Here is a 21,139-nt window from a genome sequence, read left to right as displayed (position 1 = left end):
TGGCTGGGCATCGGTTGGCAGGTGGTGAGCAATTGCACCGTGCGTCACCTACTTTGTATGTTCTTTTATCATTATCTTCTCTTCCTTTTCTGTCCTATTAAACTGTCTTTATCTCAACCCACGAATTTTACTACCCCCCCCCCCCGATTCTCTCCCCCATCCCACTGGGAGGCGGGGGGGGGAGTGAGTGAACGGCTGTGTGGTGTTTAGCTGCCTGCTGGGTTAAACAACAACATGTCTTCAACTAGCTAACATGTGCTTAAGGAGAAGATGGAGCCAGAATCTCCTCTGACACCCACAGTTAAAGGACAAGCAGGAGACACGTGCAACATGGAAAGTTTTGAATACATATTAGGAAAATTAAGGCGCTGGGGGGATCTTCTCAATGTGTATGAATACCTGAAAGAAGGGTGCAAAGAAGATGGGGCTAGGCTCTTTTCAGTGGTGTCCAGTAACAGGACAAGAGGTAACGGGCACAGACTGAAACACAGGAGGTTCCGTCTGAACATCAGGAAACACTTTTTTACCGTAAGCGTGACAGAGCACTGGCATAGGTTGCCCAGAGAGCTGGTGGAGTCTCCATCCATGGATATATTCAAAATCTGTCTTGACATGATCCTGGGCAACCTGCTCTAGGTGACCTTGCTTGACCAGGGGAATTGGACAAGATGACCTCCAGAGGTCCCTTCCAACCTCAGCTGTTCTGTGTGACCTCCAGATATCCCTTCCAACCGGTATCACTCTACGGTTACGTGATAGTTCTGTCTCATGACATCCCCAGCTACTGGTTTTGCTAACTTCAACAGGAAACATTACACAGTGCTTCAGTAATACAAGCGTATACAACTTTTCACCCAACATTATGGACAAAATAATCCCTTCACTTATACACTCAACAATTCGCTTATCTCACAAACCAGGTTTTCTTACAGACGCTTGTCTTAGAACCTGTTCACATCGCAGATTCACCAAATTCAATTACAACATGAGAATAACATCCTCCTTGGAACACCATGAAATCTGAAAGCCTGCTTTCAAGAATTTAGGCTATTAAGTATGGAAGCCAGAAAAACAAATATTTTGAAATATAGCCACAGCATTAGTTTCCATAGGTACAATTTACAAATGCAAAGGAAAAAAATATCACAAGATCTTCCAAATTTTCATAAAATCCTACCAAAGAAGATTGCTCTTCTGTTAGCTCTCTCTACTGAAAGGGACAGCTCTCTAAAAAATAGAGATTCAAAATGAGTTGCGAACATCAAGTATTCTGTGGGAATACTATACACATCGGTTCAGAGGTGATCAGACAGAATTCTGTATTTTCTCTGAAGAAGAAAGTACTGATAAGAATGAAAACGTACCAATGTGTTTAAAAACCTTATTCTGATGCAACAAATACAGTAAAGACACTACATTGACTCATTAAGATGTCCAAACAATCTATTGTAGATTGACATAATTTTATTTAAAAATAAAAACGTACACATTTCTTCAACTGGGGCACTTCAGATTAGGGATCTCTTCAGTCTTTTCTGAAGGGATTTAAAAAAGCTTTGGAGAAATCTTAAAGCTATGGAATTAGCCTGGTATTTATAGCTCAGTTTCCTAGCGTGTTCTTTGAGCTTCCTAGGACGTTCTTTTTCTCCATCTGCTGGTTGTTGACATGGTATAACCTTATATTTTGATTATGAAAATGTATAAGAATACGAGCATTTCGTTTTAACATTTTACTGTAAAGTTCTGGCTTCATCTCAGGGCAAGGCAGCTACACTTTGCTACTACAATATAATGTAGGTCAAGAATGGTGCTGCATATTTTCTGATACAGATAACTGGAGTTCTATTGTTTAATTATGTCAAAATATATTACTACCAATTATGACTAATATTCCATATGAATCACACTGTCACAAAACGGTAATTTTCTTACCATTAAAATACTGTGCTTCAAATGCTGTTTCAATACAATCTGTTAAATCTAGGTCAAGGATGCTTTTTTCTTCTTTGTTCTGTTATCAAAAAGGTCCACATATGGGTGTACTGTCTATCTTGTACACAGATATGAATTGCTAAATTGTTTACTCTTCTATTTCAGCACCATTAAATGTTGAAGATGTCTGCTGTTCTTCTAATTTTTTTTAACATTGGCTCAAATTTTTTGTATTATCCTACTTGAAATACATTTTGTAACAAACTTTACTACCACAGCATAAAACTATCAAAATAAAATCAAGTTTCTCAGCTTAATAAATGCATTGATTTACTTGTGAATACTTACCTACATTACTCCTCATGGTCTTGCTTCTAGTTACCTTGGGGATCTTTAGGCTTCTTAAAATTGTTGACGCACTTTCAGCTTTGCTTTAGACAGTCTCCTGTTTAGATCTCGATAATGGGCTATGTCCATTGAGGCTGGCTCCTTGTCTTACTACACCCCCCATCTGAGGAACTCTTGCACCCCACGTTACATCTGTTGAGACAGTTGCATTATTTAAATTAAAGAATGAGCCAAATGTTTTTATTTCACTTTTCTTGATTGCTTTGTGAGCCCTTATCCAATTACTTTGTAGTATAAACTGTAATAATATTTGCTTTTAAAGAAGGGTAGGATGGCTCTGACTGGAACTGATAAAAAAAAAAGATACCTTTTACTACATTATGGTGGTTCACTGTCCAGAAGAGTGAGTAGATTTCTATAAAAATGAGTATATGGATTTTTATGATGGAACTAGTATGCATACAAAAAAGGTCACTTCTTCAGACAACTTGAGGTGTACTGATGCATGCTAAAAACCTTCAACTACAAAGGCAAGAAGTGTAGGCTTTCAAGAGTTACGATACTGCAAATGGCCTTGGTTATGTAAAAGGTTCACCAGTACGGTGGATGACCTATTAAATTAGTCGTTGCACAGTGACACAGAAACTGCTGACCCCCCACCTGAAACAGAACCTGGGTTATTCCATAACATCTGCCTGTTACTGAGCCATTTCCTTCAGAATCACCACCAAAATGGACCTGCAGTCCTCCACTGGCTCAGAGTTAGTCAGGCTTCGATTGTGCCAGTTTCAATTTCTCTGACACTGAAAGGAGTTAACAGTCTTTGCAGGACTTTAAGTCAATTAATTAGTTCTTTTAGAGGTGAAATGGATTGGAGCTCATTAGGTTAAAGGCATATCCAAAACAGTTAATGTAGGCCTTTAAACCATTATACCTGAAAGCCTGAGGACTCAGTAAGGGCACAGTTAGGGATTAGAAATACACATTTAACAAATTCAGAATTATTGGGGATTTTAGTTTTCTTTTTTTTTTTTTAATAAATCCTTGACTAAATAGATACAACATAGCCAATCAATGCTTTTTGAATCCTACAGAAAATCTAATGAATTTGTTCCGATTTACAGATCACGTATTTGGAATCTCTTTTAAAGCCATTTGTCATCATAGTAAAGGTCTTGGTTGTTGTTGAAAAACCTTCTCCCCTAACAGAAAACCCGTTGATACAAAACTTGAATGAAAAATTTCAGATAAGCTAAACAAACAGGGTATAGGCACGTAAGTCACATAAAGTACATTGGCTGCAAGTACCAAATACCGTATTTACTATGATTGTTAAAATATGTTAGTTAAGTTTATAAGCAAAACCTTTTTGCTTCCTTGGTGATGATCTGCTGTTTGGCTTTCATTGTCTTTACTAGTACCAGTAATTTAACGGAGTTAGCAGTTGATCAGCATCTTCCCAATTTAACGGCAAAATTGGGGCACAGCATTTTGTAAAAATGGGTACCAAAGAGTCTTGGTTGTTTCAGACTGCATTTACTGACCCAGTAGAGCCTTTCAGCGAACAGTTTTTTTCATATGCAAACTACTTAGAAGAAAAATTATTAGTTTGCTAAAAACCAGTATCACTTTGAAAATTACGCCCCTACAAAATTATGAATATACATTTAGATTTTCTTAAAGACTGGGCCACTAGACAGCTTCCATGTTTAAGCACTATACGTTTAATGCTTCTGAACATTACAGGGCTTACCTGTTCTTAATACTGAATGTTTTTCTGTATCTAGAATACTAACAAGGTACATCCAGTCCATAGGTATTATTAATATGATTAAAATTAAAAAAAAAAAAACCCAAAAAACAACATAACAACAAAATGAATATTATTGTTATTAGTAAAATAAAGCCTCTTCCCCTTAGTTGAAAGGGTTAAACAACTTTGTCGAACAAGCAAAACTGTGAGTTTATAAATGCAAGGAGTCATAGGGCTCTAAACACTGAATATATATGACTGAAAAAAATACTGCAATTTAGCAGGTGAAGAATTGGGGTATTCAATGGACAGAGCTGCAGTAAAGGTTACTCGCAACAAAGCCAGACACACCATGAAAGGAGAACAATACAAATCTCATGGAGTTTGAGACACACTGAACTCTCTCCTGTGAAGCATCCACAGGATTCGCAAGGTCGGGCTCTTACGAATGGGCTTTAGCTACTAGCTTCAGCTTATCAAGAAACTGAATGCCAATGCTTTCTAAATTACCCCAGAAATTCTAAGTCTTAAAATCTGACATATAAATGGCATAATTTAAACATAAGAATTTCTTCTTCAATTGTAGAAATGACAGAAATGTTTGTTTCCGCTGTATATAAGCTGCACGAAATATTTCAAAGAATGAACATTTTACGTAGATTAATCATAAAATTATAGATAAATAAGAATCCATGGCTTCACAACACAGCTTATCTTTACAGTAACAAAACAAATAGAAAGATGATATAACCTACCATTAAAGAATTTGCATACAAATATATTCTAGATTGTAATTTCACTATAGATATTACATTCTTCAGACAAAATTATTTATTAATGTTTAAACACATTGAAAGTATTGATAAGAGACATTTTTATGAAGAACTTCCCTTGAGCGTATAATGCTAATCACAGCAAACACTGTAAAACTAATTTACTGGAAACAATTTCAATAGACGGATGAAATAGCCCAAGAAGGAAACCTAAGTCATACTAGGGCTTAAAATAACTAGGTCATGTGGACAGTACTAAAGATTGAAGTAGCATCAGTAAAAGAAGCTACTGATAAAAGCCTCAAGAAATCTACAGAAAAGCGTTATTAAAATGAATTCAAATAAATAACCTGATTTTTAACTTATGATATCTAAATAAAATAGTAACAATAAAGTAACGATAAAAATTGTCCATACTGAGCATACGGAAATGGAAACGTGTAAGCAAAGATGTAATTAAAGTTTCTGCTGAAAAACCAGACATTACCTTAATTATGCATATGCCAGTTACAAACTTACTAGCATCAAAATACTAGCACCACAGAGACAGATGACCAGCTACAGAATACAGTTTTATAAACACTAAGCATAGACTACGGGTGATAATCAAAAGGCTCCTATACGGCGAGCCAAGAGAATTTTTGTGGCTAATTCAATAGGCTCTGCATTGCTTTTCCCCTCCTGAAAGTCTTGTTCTCATTCTCCTTTTAACCAGCCTTCCCATCTTTCTTTGCCTATCAGAAACTACCAGGTTTTGTGATGAAGAATGAAGAATAAGTGTTTGTAAAAAAACTGCAAAGGATTTTTTTTCAATTAAAAAAATGGACACTTGACATTGAAAAAAGCACTTCTACTTCTGACATCTGCTATTTAATGCAAGAAGGTGATTGTCACAGACTGTCCTAGCTGTTATTAAATAGCACTGCACCATGCGTGGAAAGACCAGTCTATTTTTATCATTCAGAGATAAGTACAGGACTTACACAGTGACTACAATATGTTTATTTTTCAATTGCATACATATCCGTAACAATAAACTTCCCAATGAGTTCTCACCAAGTTGCAGGAATCTAATGGTGAATGTATTTCCAGGGAAGAGACATCTGTTTTTTCAGTGCATGTGCTGCCTCATTTGCTTTGTGAGCTTTCTATTTACATAACAAGTCTGTGCTAACAGATTAAAAAAATCCTGTCCCCATCTAATCTCTTAAGATACATACAATATTCTTACAACTGTGGTATTTGATGCATCTAAAATTAAAGATACTCTACTTTTCATAACAAAAAATTAAAAATACCAAAAAATGGTCTTCCAGTAACAGAAACAAACTCAATAACTTTTCAATTGCGCGCTGTCACAAATGACTAGTGAAAGAGAATGGCAGTCAGCCAATTCTCTTTTTTCTTCAGGTAGGTTTTAAATTTATTTCTTCTAAACCAATCAACTTTATTATCGGCTGTTTCTCAGGTTATTCTTCCCATTTACCCTGTAGCATAACTGAAAAACACTCCTCCAAAAAAGCATATTCCAAATTAGAGCCATGGGCTCCACGCTAGAAAAAAATGGCAAAAGCTTAGAGACCTGTTTACAAGCATCCGGTCTGATTTTGTCTGATTTTATTTTCAATAATTGCTATTTTTATTTTGTTAAGTGGAAAAGTCGCACAAAATGGTATTTAGTAAGTGCATCGTCTTCCATAATACTAAGAATAAACACGGTATCATTGATTTCTAGTGGTGACACTACATTACCACCAGATAAACACCACTGCCTGTAACACCAGCCTATTGGAAGCCCACTGTCATTGTCTGACACATCAAAGAAAACAGGAGAAATGATTTCAAAATTTGAAATCGCTGTATTTAGTGTCCATATATACGTGACAGGAAGAGAAAGAGTGGCAAAGAGAGAATTCACCTACCTCAAATCAGGAAGACTGGTGGAGGTAATCCACCAGGTTTTGGTGGGTCTCTGAACTTTTGGAAAGAATTAGAGAAGTGCTGTGTCTTCAAGACTTTATGTTTCTTTGCTCGTTTTGTTGTGATAAAGCCTCTTCTTCCTGCAATAAAATACACTTTGTACTAAAACAAGATTTGCAGAAAGACAAGTTATCAATACCTGCGCTTCACGCAGACTGCACGGCTTCTCTAACAGACTGCTTCACCACACAAAAACGATGGGCGCATTCAGAAAAGCAAACTTTGAACAAAACCGGTGAGTTTACCTAGGCGCTCTCAGTAGTCAGTGAAGAAAGGTAGAGTCCAAAGTGTGACTGAAAATAAATTAATGTCATCTGATCCTAAATACAGCTGTTTTCTGAACTGCCCTCTAGAAGGACTTCTCTTTCTTCATTGACCATAAACACAAAATGAGAATACCACCCCACCGTCCAAGGGCAGGGTCCAACTCTGGCCATATCCTCCACTGCTTTACACTTCTACAGAATTTAAGGCTATAGAAATAGAGCCCACACAGCTGGAGGATGGATAAAAGGACTTTTTAATGAGATATTCTTGAGATGTTCTACCATAAAACTTCAGAGAACTAAAATTGTAAAAAAGATGCCCAGTTTTGCTTATTTATATCTAATTTATATACATACCTCTCTCTATATATACACTCACACATATATATAAATTAACATAAAAACACCAAAGTAGCTTAAATACCATTGAAAGTAGTTTTCAGACTTGTAGGCATTTTTCCCTAAAACGCCTTGTAGATTTTTCCCCTAAAACAAACACACGACTAATTCTGTGACTTGAACATGTGATGGAGAATCATGAACTCAGCCTAACCAGAGCCTTGTATTTAATTTTATTCTTATAACCAGCATAAACAGTTGGTGAAAATATCTTTGCATGATTATACTTGGAGTAACTACAGGGATCACAGGATTTTTAGGTTTCCCCAACGTAGACCTGGAACCTCGATCAATCCAGAAGGCCTGGCTTAAATCAGGGCTCTGTTAGCTCCTCAGCAGAAAGCTTGAAAACTATGGGGACACCAGATTTTTTTTCCTTACTTCTTCATTTTCCTGGAACTTGGGACTGTTCTTGAGGAGGAAATCCCGGAGGTGTAGCCCCTGCCTCAGGTTAGAGGGCACAGCTCAAGCCCCTCTGTTGAAAGGCTCCTCCTGCTCCAGGCCAGGCACTGCAGTTCGGTGCTGCTCCCTCTCCTCCGCAGAGGCTAACGCTGGGCCGGTGAATCAAATAAGGGAGCCGATTTGTGTATTTCTGCCGGATTAGTCTTAACCTAGATCGGTTCCCTAATCTCTGTGGCTGGAGGAATGCTTGTGCTGGACTAGATGCTTAGGAAGGAGCGGCACGTGGACAGGAATGAGTAACTCGAAGTGGACAGAGCAGCGGTGAACTTGGCTCATGCCAGTCCAGGGTGCTTGGGTAAATTCAGTATGTTTGCCTATTTATTTTATTTTGGAGTACTGCGGTATTGAAAATATCTTTTCATCCCCTGTTTTCATAGGAGGACCTCAGTATATTTCATTGTTTAAATAGAAGTAATATTTAGCTGTCTACACATTCAAAACGTATGATCCCAATTCTAAATTTTAACTGTTATTATACCAAAGAGCAGGTAGGCATGTCTAAAAAAATCTGTTTTGAGTACCTGACTAAAGTCATCATAACGCTGTTGGAAATAATAATCTTGCTTCCTTACTGATTAGAATTCACATATATTATCCGTATATTTGCTAGACACGGTATCTGGAGAAAATGAAGTTAAAACATAACAGATGACATAAGAAAACAAGAAGCAGATATCCTACCTTCCAAGACTACCTTTGCACGAACATATGGCCTTTTCCAAGCGTACTGTTCTCTTGTATGACAACAAGTTGGCCATATGAATAAATTTCAAAAGCGCATTTTAACTGCCTAACAACAAAATATACCAAGTGAAAAACATTAAAGCTAAAAGAAATACAGTAACAACAGGCAGGTCTTTCAGAGAAGCTAATTTAAAAATTAGCTATAGCTGTCAGGCTAACATACTAACACATTTGTTTTACTTACGTGATATATAGCTATAAGGCTAACATACTAACATATTTGTTTTACATATGTGAAATATAGCTATAAGGCTAACATACCAGTATTTTTCACAGATTTGCAGCAGTGTCATTTGAGTGGATGTAGCTTTGAACAGAGAAGATGTAAGAAGGGATACTAGCTATTTTTTTGTCTCCAGTTACAGGGGAAAAAAAAAAAAAGAAATGGAGTTGTAATTTGAAAGAGGAGAAAATCAGAGCCATCAATTTAGTCAATAGTCTCAATCCTATAAATCCTGCATATCTGATACTTTCATAAAGAAAGTGACAAGTACTAATAATGTATCTTACAACCATGAAAAGACTTCTGTTTTATAAAAAGCCTTGGTTTTGACAGGAAAGGTGCACGCTTCTATTCAGAAACAGCATACATGCAATCTTCACCCGGCAATTTAAAAACTGAACGAAAACAATCAAATTGACAAACAGCTCGGTTTCCGACTATCAAGACAATCACTCTCATGTACAACCCTGGGTAATAAAGAGGTAAGCACAGTGCAGGCCCATGTACCACGGCACTCGTCTCACCTCACTGCTGGTTGCTATGGCAAGCATTTGCCTGTATTTTGTACATTAAACAGCAGTATGTTTTCTGCTTCCTTGTTCTTGATATTTTGATGAAGTTAATACTCGAGATTTGGACCTGTGAGGTATGGAAACTGAAGGTGCTCTCAAATAATCGTGCATTCCAATTTATTTTGGTTTTGTGAAAACATCTTAGAATTAAAAAATAATAATTTAGAAACTATTTTCATTCATCTCTAACACAGCACTTTAAAAACTTGTGATTTATTTCCATTAGCTACTTTGCATACCTGTTGTACCCGCACTTCTATTTTCTAGCTCACAATGGAAATGTAATCTACTTTTCTCCTTCGCTGATCTTTAATTTAATATAGAGATAACTGTGAAACCGATGAGAATTGAGATGATAAACAATTTTAGTTCTGTATAATACCAATTTGTGTCTTCCCCTCCTTTTTCTTCCTAAACAAATGTTGTTAGAGGTACAAAAGAATGAACTAGTCAAAAAATTTATATAGTCATTACTACTGTAAACTAACAAATAACTGAATTCTTCCTGTAGTTGTCTCTACCTGAAACACAGTGGTATTTCAAAAGGTGTGTAAGAGCCAGCTATCAGTACAAGAGCCATCCTAATGAGGAGAGGACGATGTTAATCCATTTTCTTCTTGATTTCTATGGCTCACATGACACCTTAACATACAAAATACAAATACGCAAAAGTGAACACATTTAATAAAATAACCCCAACAGGAGAGAGAAACAATCGTCTTCCCAGCCCAGGGGTCCCCACCAGACCAACTGCAAACTCAGATGTCATCCGCTGACAGAAAGAGCCACCACAGAACTTGGCAATAGTCACACACCTTTTTTTGGTTTTAAGACCAAAAAAAATATTTTTTTTTCTTTTGATAGGAATGTTGTTTCCACTATCAGCAAGTGCATACAGTCCCCTTTTCTCTCCCACACATGAAAAGAAAGAATTTGTACACAGCTTCATTTGTTTGCTGCATCATATTCTTGACATCAGAAACTAATAAAGAGAATTTGACAGCGGGGTCAGTAGTCCTGGATTATGACTTTTAACCTCTCCTGTACTTCGTAATGCATTCGACTCGCAGAAACAGAGTCTCAAAAGCATATTTACAAATTGCTTAAAGGCCAGTTACAAACGTTATATGCGTTTTCTTTACATTAACGTACATTCTTCTTTTAATGCTTGACGTGGACGAGGCAGAGGACGCACAAATGTTGCCCTGAAAACAGCTGAACCAGTCTCTCCTCCTGCCCAGCTTTCCTGCTGTCCCTCCAGCTGCTCGTGTGCTTCCACACCGTGCTGGAACTCTTCTTTCACAGAGAAGGCCTAACTGAACCCACTAGTTATGATTCAGATTATTTTTTATAAAAATATTTGTGTTGACACCAAGATTGTAAGCTTTTCCGTTCCTCTAAGAACACGGTGTAAGCAGCTGAAGCACTGTACAAATATTTGAATAAATATACCAACAGCATAAGAAGCAGAAAAAAAGGATACCTGGACTTTAAGATTAAACTGTTACCCAAAGCCTCAAACTCATTAGGAAAGAAGAAATTTAATGCAGCAGGCACACCAACAGTTTATATTTTTGTCTCATGATAATTTATCATCACATAATAAAATGTCTTCTTTTAGACATGACATTATGCCATTGTTTAAAATTAAATCCTCCAAAAAGAAAATAACATAAACTTTCCTAAACTATGTTATTTCTTATTTAAAAATTCTTGGCGCAATTCTCCGTAACTGGCAAATCTTGATTAGTTTCAACTCTCATGTAGGCCAAATGCTGCCACCGCAGTTGACAGGAGGAGGACTCAATGACTGGCGTCCAGCACAGACTCTTTGCATCAATTTTCTTCTGGTCTGGACTCAGGCTACAACCAATGCTGGTGTCAGAGAAATCTGTTTTCTCCTAAATCTGAAATATTACGTTGTACATCTGAAGTTCACGTAGAAAGAAATCAACCCACGCAGGTACACGAACACCGCCACCATATAAATGTTTTTTTCGTTGTTACCGCTCAGGTATGAGATAATTGGAAACTCTTAAAGAAACTAAGAGAAAAAGGAAAGGAAAAAAAAAAAAAAAGATTGTCGCTTCACAATCCTCTCATCACTAAGCTTTTTAAAGAGGAATTACCTTAAGGAAGGTCAGGGAATAGCTTTCACCACCACCGACTGCAGAGCCAATGGTTTTAATGTCGAATTTTACTCTTTGCTTATTTAGTGATGTGAGCGACTTCATCACTGTAGCACTCACACTTTCCATATTCTTTGCTTCTATCATCCCTCTATGGCTAGAGGGTGTTAATCTCCCAGTAAAATGATAACCAAAGTCATCATACACACAGATTTCATTACTTAGTATCTCCGCAGCGCTTTGCAAGGTGTTAAATGTTGTCATGCTACAGAAAAGCCCGGACAGTGTGTACTACAGCAGGTATCCCGCCTGAAACTGGAAAGGCTGGGGAAGTTCACAATGAATTTACATAGCGAAGGAATTTCATTTCACTACCCAGCACGTACCATGCTGCCTGCTGAAGGCTGCCTCCTTCACCGGCGAGGAATATTCATCATTGCGCTTCCTCTAAGTAGTTCTTTCAAACTGACGTTGCTACTAATTAGTACTACTAATTGTCCAATTCATTCATAAAGTATCAGGATGGTATTTTAATAATCCCTTGACACGGGACTCCTAAAGCAGAATTCAGTTTCTGGAATTCTAATTCTATTCTTGCTAAGGTTAATAGATGGTTTCCCACCGAGTTTAATATAATTCACATTGGATCACTACTGAGTCTATATTTATATAAAATGCCCTACTATTTGAATCTGTTTGATCATTTTAAAAATATCCATCTTATTTATTCATAGATAGAAATCAAAATTCTCTAAAAATTTAGCCTAGGATCAAACGATTTTTCAGAAAGCTTCGATAGATTTTATGAAGTCTGTTTTTAAGGTATTTCTAAGTCATCAAACATTCCTCTGATTTTTAAAAATATATATCTCCTGCTGCAAGTAGCATAAAACCAGACAGACACGTGAAATAATATTAAGCTGCTTTAATGACAAACGTACCAAATGCCATCGGGGGGACAAAAAAAGTACCCAACCTCTTAAAGGGCTAATAAGACTCACTTCTTTGTTGCAAGGTTTTCTGAAGCCGCATGAGTTTGTGAAAAGGCCAGAGATGAGAAAAATGCCTCAAACAATAGTTAATATATAAACATATCTAAGACCTCACGATGTCTTAATGTATTTACTAATTTGGAAGCTTTATGGTGATGTTGGGCAATTATTGATGCATACATCATGTATTGTTCTGGCCACCGCTATGATCATAAAAATAATTATCCTCACTGCAGAATTTGACAGAGCAAATTTTCCCTGAAACCACATTTTGAACACCAATCCGTACTGAAATCTAAAAATATTAATATCTATATAATACTCTATATAAATATACAATATGCACATTATGTAATTATACAAAAGAATAAAAAAAATCCTAATCCAAGAATCAAATAAAAAGGCACAGAAAGATGGCAAGAGGAAAACATAATTTTAATTTGATTACTACTAAAGCAAAATTTTTTAACTTTTTATCCATGGAAAAGTGATTTGACAATAGCCTACAACTGCAGTGCACAGAAACATCCTAAGGTCAATGAGAAAGCCATTCATAGAAGTCCAAACTCTGGTCTGCCCTCAGAAAGGTTTCTGCAGAGCGGGTCAGCAGTCAGCACTGCAAACCTGCCAGAATCCTTCCAGCTTCCGACTCAGAGAACGTCGTGCTGGGCAGGCCATGAACCCATGCTCTTGAGCACATGATGGAAGGGATGTCTAGAGAACTCATCGAGCTGGGCGGGTATACCTCAGTTCCTCTCCTTTGTTTCTGACATAAGAGTAAAGCACAAATCCTCTTGCACGTCTCCCCTTCTTCCCCTCTGGCAGAAGCAGCTGTGATGCCTTCAAGGCTTTTGCTGGAAAGCTGGTTCCTGCACTCTCTCGCCAACAACCCCTCTCGCTCCTCCACCTTTTTGTCTCCTCACCACACTTTTGCTCTTGGATCTAATCCCCCCCATGTATCAAGTAGAAAACCTGCCCTTAGTACAGTCCTGAAACTCTTCCTCATCTCCTGCCCAAGTCCTCTCCTAAACATGGTAGCATATCTGACCCTCATACCAGCTGAACTTATTCTCTCTTGCTACTCATCCCCCACATATGATTCTCCATTTCTTTAGTATCTCTCTGTGAAGTCTCATCAGGGGAAAACTTGTCCCAGTGTATTTCCTCAGCCCTCACCCAGGTTAGAGAAGCACAATAAGGAAAGGACGCACCTTCCTCCAGGGAGGCTGTTGATAACGCTAGAGCTAACTAGAGAGAGCTGCAGCTGGCGGAGAACATCCCTGACGGGTATGGTCATAGGCTAGTTTAAGCAAGTGGTGGATGTGGAAGCATTTCTAGTCACTTAAGACTTTTTTCAGTTAAAAGCATAAAAACAGACAAATACCTAAGCTGGTAGTTTATGCATGTAAAGCGAGAACGAGGACAGTTCTCCTAATCCACACCTATTCCTTGCTTCCTTCCAGGCTGGCACCAAGGAACTGCTCTCCCTAGCAGCAGGCTGCACCTCAGCAGTCCCACTGCCTTCCCGTGGCCATCTTCCCGTCTCCATTAAAAACCCGCTCCCTAGAGGTAAGATTTCAGCCACAGGAGAGAGTATTTCCAAGCAAATGACCAAGCAATCCACAATGGTCTCGCTGGCAGACTTAGCCTGGGGTCACTGGTCGGATTTCCTGACGTCGCAAAAATCAGGATGGCCAAACCCAAGCCTATTTCCTAAAGCAGGATGCCATCCCGCTGTATTCGGTGAGCTGGGAGGTTGTAAGTACTAATGTAAGAGTTTTAGGGAGGTAGCAGGTAGGCAATGATGCCTTGGGACTTGGGCATCAGTGGTGTTTTCTGCCACACCAGGCCACCCTCACTTTCTGGCAGGCTGTCTCATTGCAGTAGTTTGTAATTGGAAAAAAAAATAAATCAAATTCAGTGGCGATGATTGCAGTATTAGCTACAGCTGACACAGACAAAGGATCACATTAAACATCTCCTACAGCAAGTTGATCATAACAGTCATCCGATAGCAGTAAGTTAATTAGATTCTGATACTTAGTTCAATATCCTAACAAAGATACTCAAGCGTGTACTCAGCATTTGCAATAGTGACAGAGTGCCGGTGTAAAGCTACCGGGGAGGCAATAAGCACCGTTGCAACATAGTTCTTAATCACCGGGGCAAAAAAAGAGTAATTCCCAGATCACCGCATAAATGGCCGCCGATAGCTTTGCACTCAAAACCAGCTGTTTGACTGGTTTGTAACTTTTTTCCATTTGCAGATCACTACAAATAAAGAGTTTTATATCTTCCAATTCCTAGTTTAATGCGGTACTTTGCAATACAGAATTATGCAGGCTCAGGAATAATGAGTGGACAGAGGCTTGTAATTGGTTTATTGGTGTGGTTTGCACACTTTATTATGCAGAACAGAAGTGATAATTTTTATTTGATAGAGTTTTATGTTGTTTTTACTCTGAGCAATTCACCAACAGGAAAGAACAAGGTGGGTTCCCAAGCTAAAAGTTAAGGGTGCCAACGTATGACAAAGTGACAGCTAGTCAAACTGCAAATGAAAAAAAAACAGAGGAAACATCACATCATTAAAAACTTGTAATAATTTTTCAGAAAAAACTTATTACACAGCATCATAAATTTACTGTCCCTTTGGTTTATTTAGATAACCGAATAGCTTCTGGGGGAAGAAGATGAAAACAAATCTAGAAAGAATTGCCTTAGCAATCCCCCCGTGAAAACACACTCCACTCCCCCTCAAGACTTCCACAAACCTAGATGCAATTTTTTATCCCACGTCTGCTCTATAAGCATTATTAGAAAAGAAAAAGAGGGGACAGTAAAAGCAAGCATTTAAAGTTGTCAAGGTGTTTGACAGTAAATCAATAATAGGAGTAGGTAAAAACCAGATTTTTTTAAGTTAAATACACAAATATATGTTGAAGGATTGAAGATGGAAAGCTATTGCAATAACAGCAGCGAATCCTTTAAAAAAAAAATTACAGATTTAACTCTTTTCTCTAAGTTTGTTACATTCCAAAATCTACAATGTAAATTCAAAATATGAAGTGTGTTAGGTTTCTTACTTCTAACATGTTTTTCGGGAAGCAATTCAATGAATAGCTGTATTAATGCCGTCATAGAGAGATCAAGAAAAGCATTTCATGCATTAGAGCAGCTAACAAACGAATTTTGTTAGCTTCACGTTAGCCAGCTTTTCACATCAGCAGAGCACACAGAAAAAGGATCCGAGAACAAAACTCAGTAATAGTCAACAGACAACTTGGTTACACGTAAGTTTATTTTTTTATTACAAGATTTCATGTAAAATTTTCTCTACCACCAAAAAAACCCCTTTCAAGCCAAAGAGACTTCTAATATACAATGCAAAAGACTTAAATTGTTTAAGGCCTCCAGCCATTAACAAGAAGTTAAACACTTTTAAATGCTTTGCAAGTTATCTTAATATAATAATTAAAAAATGTACGTGTAATAGCAGCATAGCCTGACAATTTCGTATGGATCTAAGAACAGTGAATTACATGGTGTCAACTGGTCTAATTTAACTACTGGATTTTTTCCTTCTTCACAGAAACCGTAAGTGTCCCAGTTCCTCCATTCTTAGCATGTTTTTACACTATCTGGATTTAGGCTTATTAAGAAGAGAAAGTTTCTGACCCCTGAAGCTTTTGCTTCGTCTTCCGTACTTGCAAACTTCTCTGATTCAAAGGTATGGCAGCTGGTAGGAAGGAGTTAATGGGAGCTTCCAGATGACAGAATTCATTTCCCAAAGAGAGTACCGAGACATCCGTTCAAGGAGAAAAACTTTAAATTCCTATTGAATTACGCTCGATTGAAATTGATGGGACAATCAGATCCCCTGGCAACTACTAATCTGGTAGATAAAAAGATTTCTATTCAAACCAAGTGCTGGGATTCTAACGGTGAGCTGAAGCCTAAGGACCAAAGCGCTGTAAGAGTACAGCTGTAAGAGTACACTTCCCAAATTTTTGGAAGCGGTGCTCAGTGGCCTTGGTCTGACGGGTTATAAGCCAAACATGACAGCTCCAGCTATTTGGACTGCCTGATCTGCCAACTGCCTGGACCTAAAGCCTTGCGGGGAGCAGAGTGGTGAGACAGCAGAGTACGGCAGGTGGAACTTAAGCCACCTACTGGGACCTATGGCCTGCCTCCCTCATCGGGAAAATAGAATCTATAGATGTCTGGAAGTGTACTTCATGTAGATACTTCTTCCTTACCTTACAACACATGTAAGCTGATGCTCCTTGAGACAGCCTCCCCTGTATATCGGTATTTTCAAGGTTGAACTACTAAAAACTGATCCAAACCAACCAGGTGCACACCTGACAAAGTAACCGAATCATTCCACTGCCTTCAAAAAGCACCCATGGCTGAAAGCAATTGCATACACAAAGGATTTGATTAGATTTATAAAATATTTTTCAACGGATGGCAGTAAGTAGTTATGCCAATGAGGAAACTTTCAGTCAGCTTTTTTAGACGTGCGAATGTGGAAACATGTAAACTAAAGTTGGGACCTAAAATAACCGTGTAAAATTCTACTCCTTCACCATCACTTTGGGTTAACAAGATGATCAACAAGTGTGATGAACAGGACCCTCACCTGAGGAACTAAAGACTTGCAGTCTCATCTTAATGTAAGAGGATGTCAACAAAAACATGGTCATACCATACATAAAGACACACAATTAAGGTATTACATAAAACGGCAACGTGCACTGATGCGTTAGGAAATACCTATTTTAGCTACTACTCAATTTCAGAGAACAGATGGAAAAATTTAAAGTTTGGGCAATAAGAATTTTTTTTAAAATGTCAAGATGGCCTGAAAAACAGATGAGAATGCCTTGAATTCTCAGTGAACCGAGATCTCTGCAACCTAGTGTGGCTAGTTTAACACCCCAATCTTTAGTGATAATGATACTAAGTAGTTGCACAAAATATTTCCCTATCGTGCTACATGAGATGAAATATTTAAGAAGCATTACCTAGTATTTACCTAACAACCCCAGAATACATCTTAGACCATAGGTTAGCATGTGTTTATGAGGATACGGCTTAAAAAAACCCAAAGAGCATCAGCTACGGCTTCATCACTTTTATCATTCCCATTCTTGAGCCACCCATTAAAGAAAACAGTTTTTTCCAGTAAAACTGCTGGCTTGAATGCAAGTGAAATGAACGTAACTTTCCTCCTAACTGAAAGAGTTTTCTGCTCTATGGCATCCAAAGTGTCTAGTAGCCTCATAACATACTAAGTGAGGAATACGTCAGTGTCCTGGTTTCGGCAGGGATGGAGTTAATTTCCTTCCTAGTAGCTGGTACAGTGCTGTGTTTTGGATTTAGGATGAGAACAAAGTTGATAAGGCATCGATGTTTTAGTTGTTGCTAGGTAATGCTTACACTAGCCAAGGACTTTTTAGTTTTCCATGCTCTACCGTCTGAGAAGGCTGGAGGTGCAAAAGAAGCTGGGAGGGGGCACAGCCAAACTGGCCAAAGGGACATTCCACACCATGGGACGTCATGCTCAGTACATAAACTGGGGGAAGCTGGCGGGGGGGGGCCGCTGCTCGGGGACTGGCTGGGCATCGGTCGGCGGGGGGGGAGCAATTGTACTGTGCATCACTTGCTTTGTGTATTATTATCATTATCATATTACTATTATCATTTTATTTCAATTATTAAACTGTTTTTATCTCAACCTACGAGTTTTTCTCACTTGTGCTTTCCCAATTCTCTCCCCCATCCCACCGGGTGGGGGGGAGTGAGTGAGCGGCTGCGTGGTGCTTAGCCGCCGACTGAGGTTAAACCACGACAGTCAGTATACTCTTCCTGGCATTCTGCGTTAGCAGGTACAAATAACAGCGTTCAAGTCTTCCCTCAACTCCAGTAGCTACAATCTTTTTGAGAGTTATGTTCTTGAATACTTCTAGTAACATGTATCTCATCTAAAGTTTTGGTGCAAGAGAAAGTGACTCACCTTACACACAAAACAAGAGTTTCGGAGGAGATTTAGAAAGCAAGCCTGATGTACTTTCAAAGAGCCGGCACAAGCACTATGAAAATTGTGCTTGTGTTTGCCTCGAAATGTGTTGTTATAATGTGACACCACGATACAGAATACGAACGTTACTAAAAAAGTTGTAAAGCTGTAGAAGTTCACGTAGGTAATAGTTAGCTGCTACTAAGTGAAATTACTGCATTAGTAATTTTTAAGTAGGGTTCCAAATAGTCAACACAAACCAGATACAGTCTTCTGAATTATTTATTTTTTGAACTATAAACATGTCCTCTGCTAAACTACCAAAATTAAGAATCTACTCATGCAGCTAGATCCTCATCTTGCGTATGAAGGCTTCACAACAAAGCAGTGTAAATTTATTCAAGGTAGGAATTGATCCTAAAACATACACGAAACTGTAGTAAGTGGAAAAAGTCAAATCGGTTGTCTGCAACTGCTGTAGGTCAGCCCAACTAAGTATGCTATGTAAATACAGTGGGGTAAAAAAAGCTTGTACTTCAGCACCTTCAAGTATTCTAGGCAGCAGATAAAAATGAGCAGTTTAAAACAAGGTTTTTCTTTAAATAGACCTCTGTTTTATTCTTCCAAAGAAAACTTAAATACAGAAAATACGAATTCGCCTGCACAGAAATAATACTCTACCCTAACGTTCCTTGTATTATCGTCAAGAACTATTGTTATACCCATGTACCGAAATATTTTCTATCAGTATTTCTTCCCACTTGATGTAACCAAGTCATTTTGCGGCAGAGTTAATTTGACAGCACAGAGTAAACTATCCTTTCTGCTTTATCAATTTTATTCATTATCTTAGTCCAAATACAAGTCCCAGAGCAAACTCTAAATTCGGCGCAATCACACACTGAATGGTAGCCTGCGCCCTTGCGGCACAGGTCACAAAAATGAACACACTAAATTTACGTACAAGAGTTGAAGGGCACAAATCTTTCAAAGCCGCCAGATTTCACATTAGTTTTCTAAACTCATTGAACCCCACAGTCCTGAGCTTTACTAATCGCAGACTATTTACCATCTCTGTATAAATTATGCCAATATGTTTGATAGAAATGCGTTTTTGTAGCATGCTTTCCAGATGCCATTTATGAGTAGAGAAGACGAACACATAAAACCAATAAAAAGGAATATAAGTTGATTTTAATCTTTGCTTTCAAGTTTTTCTGCAATCAGCAGTGAAAGATGACATGGAGTACGCAACTAGGTGTCAAGAGTCATACGGAGAAGTAGATCCAACACACCTTCAGAGCAAAGATTTTCTTTGCCCCGAATGACTACAGACACAGGCAGTCACACTATAAAGACAGTTTGAGATACGGGAGCTTGGAGAAGCTGAGGTAAACCAAAAAGCTGAAGAGGTAGAATTTTTTTTTTTTTTTTTATTTCCCACTATTACAGAGTAGCACTTTTAAAAAACTTAATCCATGAAGCTTTTTGGAACTACAGCAAGATAATTTAACACATTATGCTACTCTGGAGTTCAGGTCACACATACTGACATCATGTTTTGCATGAATTTGGAATATCCTTAGCATTATATTATTTGATATTCATGGAATCATCTTAGGTTAAGCCACATGGCAATACATTGCATCAGGTTGTATTTTAGCAACCGCAACGCTGCAAGCTTAGCAACGAACTCAGGATTTTGGGTATTTTGTATTATTACAAAGGCACTATATGTACATTTACATACAGTAACTGTTACATCAACAGAAAAGTTATTCAGTGATTTACAGGCATAGCACTTAAACACAATTACCAACTTTGAAACCTATCAATTCGATTCTTTCTTTCGTTCTCCTTTTTAGCTGGCACTAGCACAAGAAGTTCTGGCATAGATTGTTTTCAGCTTGCACACATTTAAAACCAGTGTTGATTTCCTGGGACAGCTGATTTAAAATTGCTATATTCCCTTTAATTAAGCAAGATTTACAAGAGGACCGTAAAGACTTCTTGTAGTATTAACCGCTTGATCACCAGAACCCTAGAGCAAGGCTTATTTTCTCTTTCCACTATATACCAAAGTGACTTTCTCTCAAATCACTGAAAAGTGTAACAGGACTTCCTAGAGGCGGTGTGCATCCTCTCCTCTCTGTCCCATACATACCGCAGGATTTCTCCACGGCAAAGCACAACATTTCTTTCGGTTGGCTGGACAGACAGCCATCATTCTGCTTCCTGTACTGGAAAGTACACAAGATTCCAAAACCTCTTTCACCTCTCTCTCTGCCTCCCCAGGCTCCCCAGTCTGGCGGCTCAGAGCTCTCAGACCACTGCTGAGGGCTGAGCCTTCACAAGGTAGCGCTCCCCTTCTCTCGAACGCTGATGGCTGCTTTCAGCCACCAGCACCCTGGAGTGAAGCTGAAGCACTACGAGAGCTGCCCTGGGAAGTGGTTGAGTCACTGTCCCTGGAGGTATTTGAAAGACGTGTAGAAGTGGCACTTAGGGACATGGTTTAGCGGTGGACTTGGCAGTGTTCAGTTT

At 38.3% G+C, this 21,139-nt stretch overlaps 1 protein-coding gene across 4 annotated transcripts in view; it reads right to left on the bottom strand.

The window, feature by feature from the left end:
* The window catches only part of MBD5 (methyl-CpG binding domain protein 5), a 95,247-nt gene that overhangs the window by 59,945 nt on the left and 14,163 nt on the right, over positions 1-21,139 (bottom strand). For all 4 annotated transcript variants that reach the window (XM_009318953.1, XM_009318956.1, XM_009318954.1 and 1 more), the window contains exons 2-3: positions 6,729-6,866; positions 2,281-2,472 (exon numbers count right to left, since the gene is read on the bottom strand). The gene's annotated coding sequence lies outside the window, so the exon portion shown is untranslated. The remainder of the gene's footprint in view (positions 1-2,280; positions 2,473-6,728; positions 6,867-21,139) is intronic.

This window comes from Pygoscelis adeliae, unplaced genomic scaffold, assembly GCF_000699105.1.
Source record: "Pygoscelis adeliae isolate BGI_AS28 unplaced genomic scaffold, ASM69910v1 Scaffold222, whole genome shotgun sequence".
Lineage (NCBI taxonomy): Eukaryota > Metazoa > Chordata > Aves > Sphenisciformes > Spheniscidae > Pygoscelis > Pygoscelis adeliae.
This window is presented reverse-complemented; position numbering and strand designations above follow the sequence as displayed.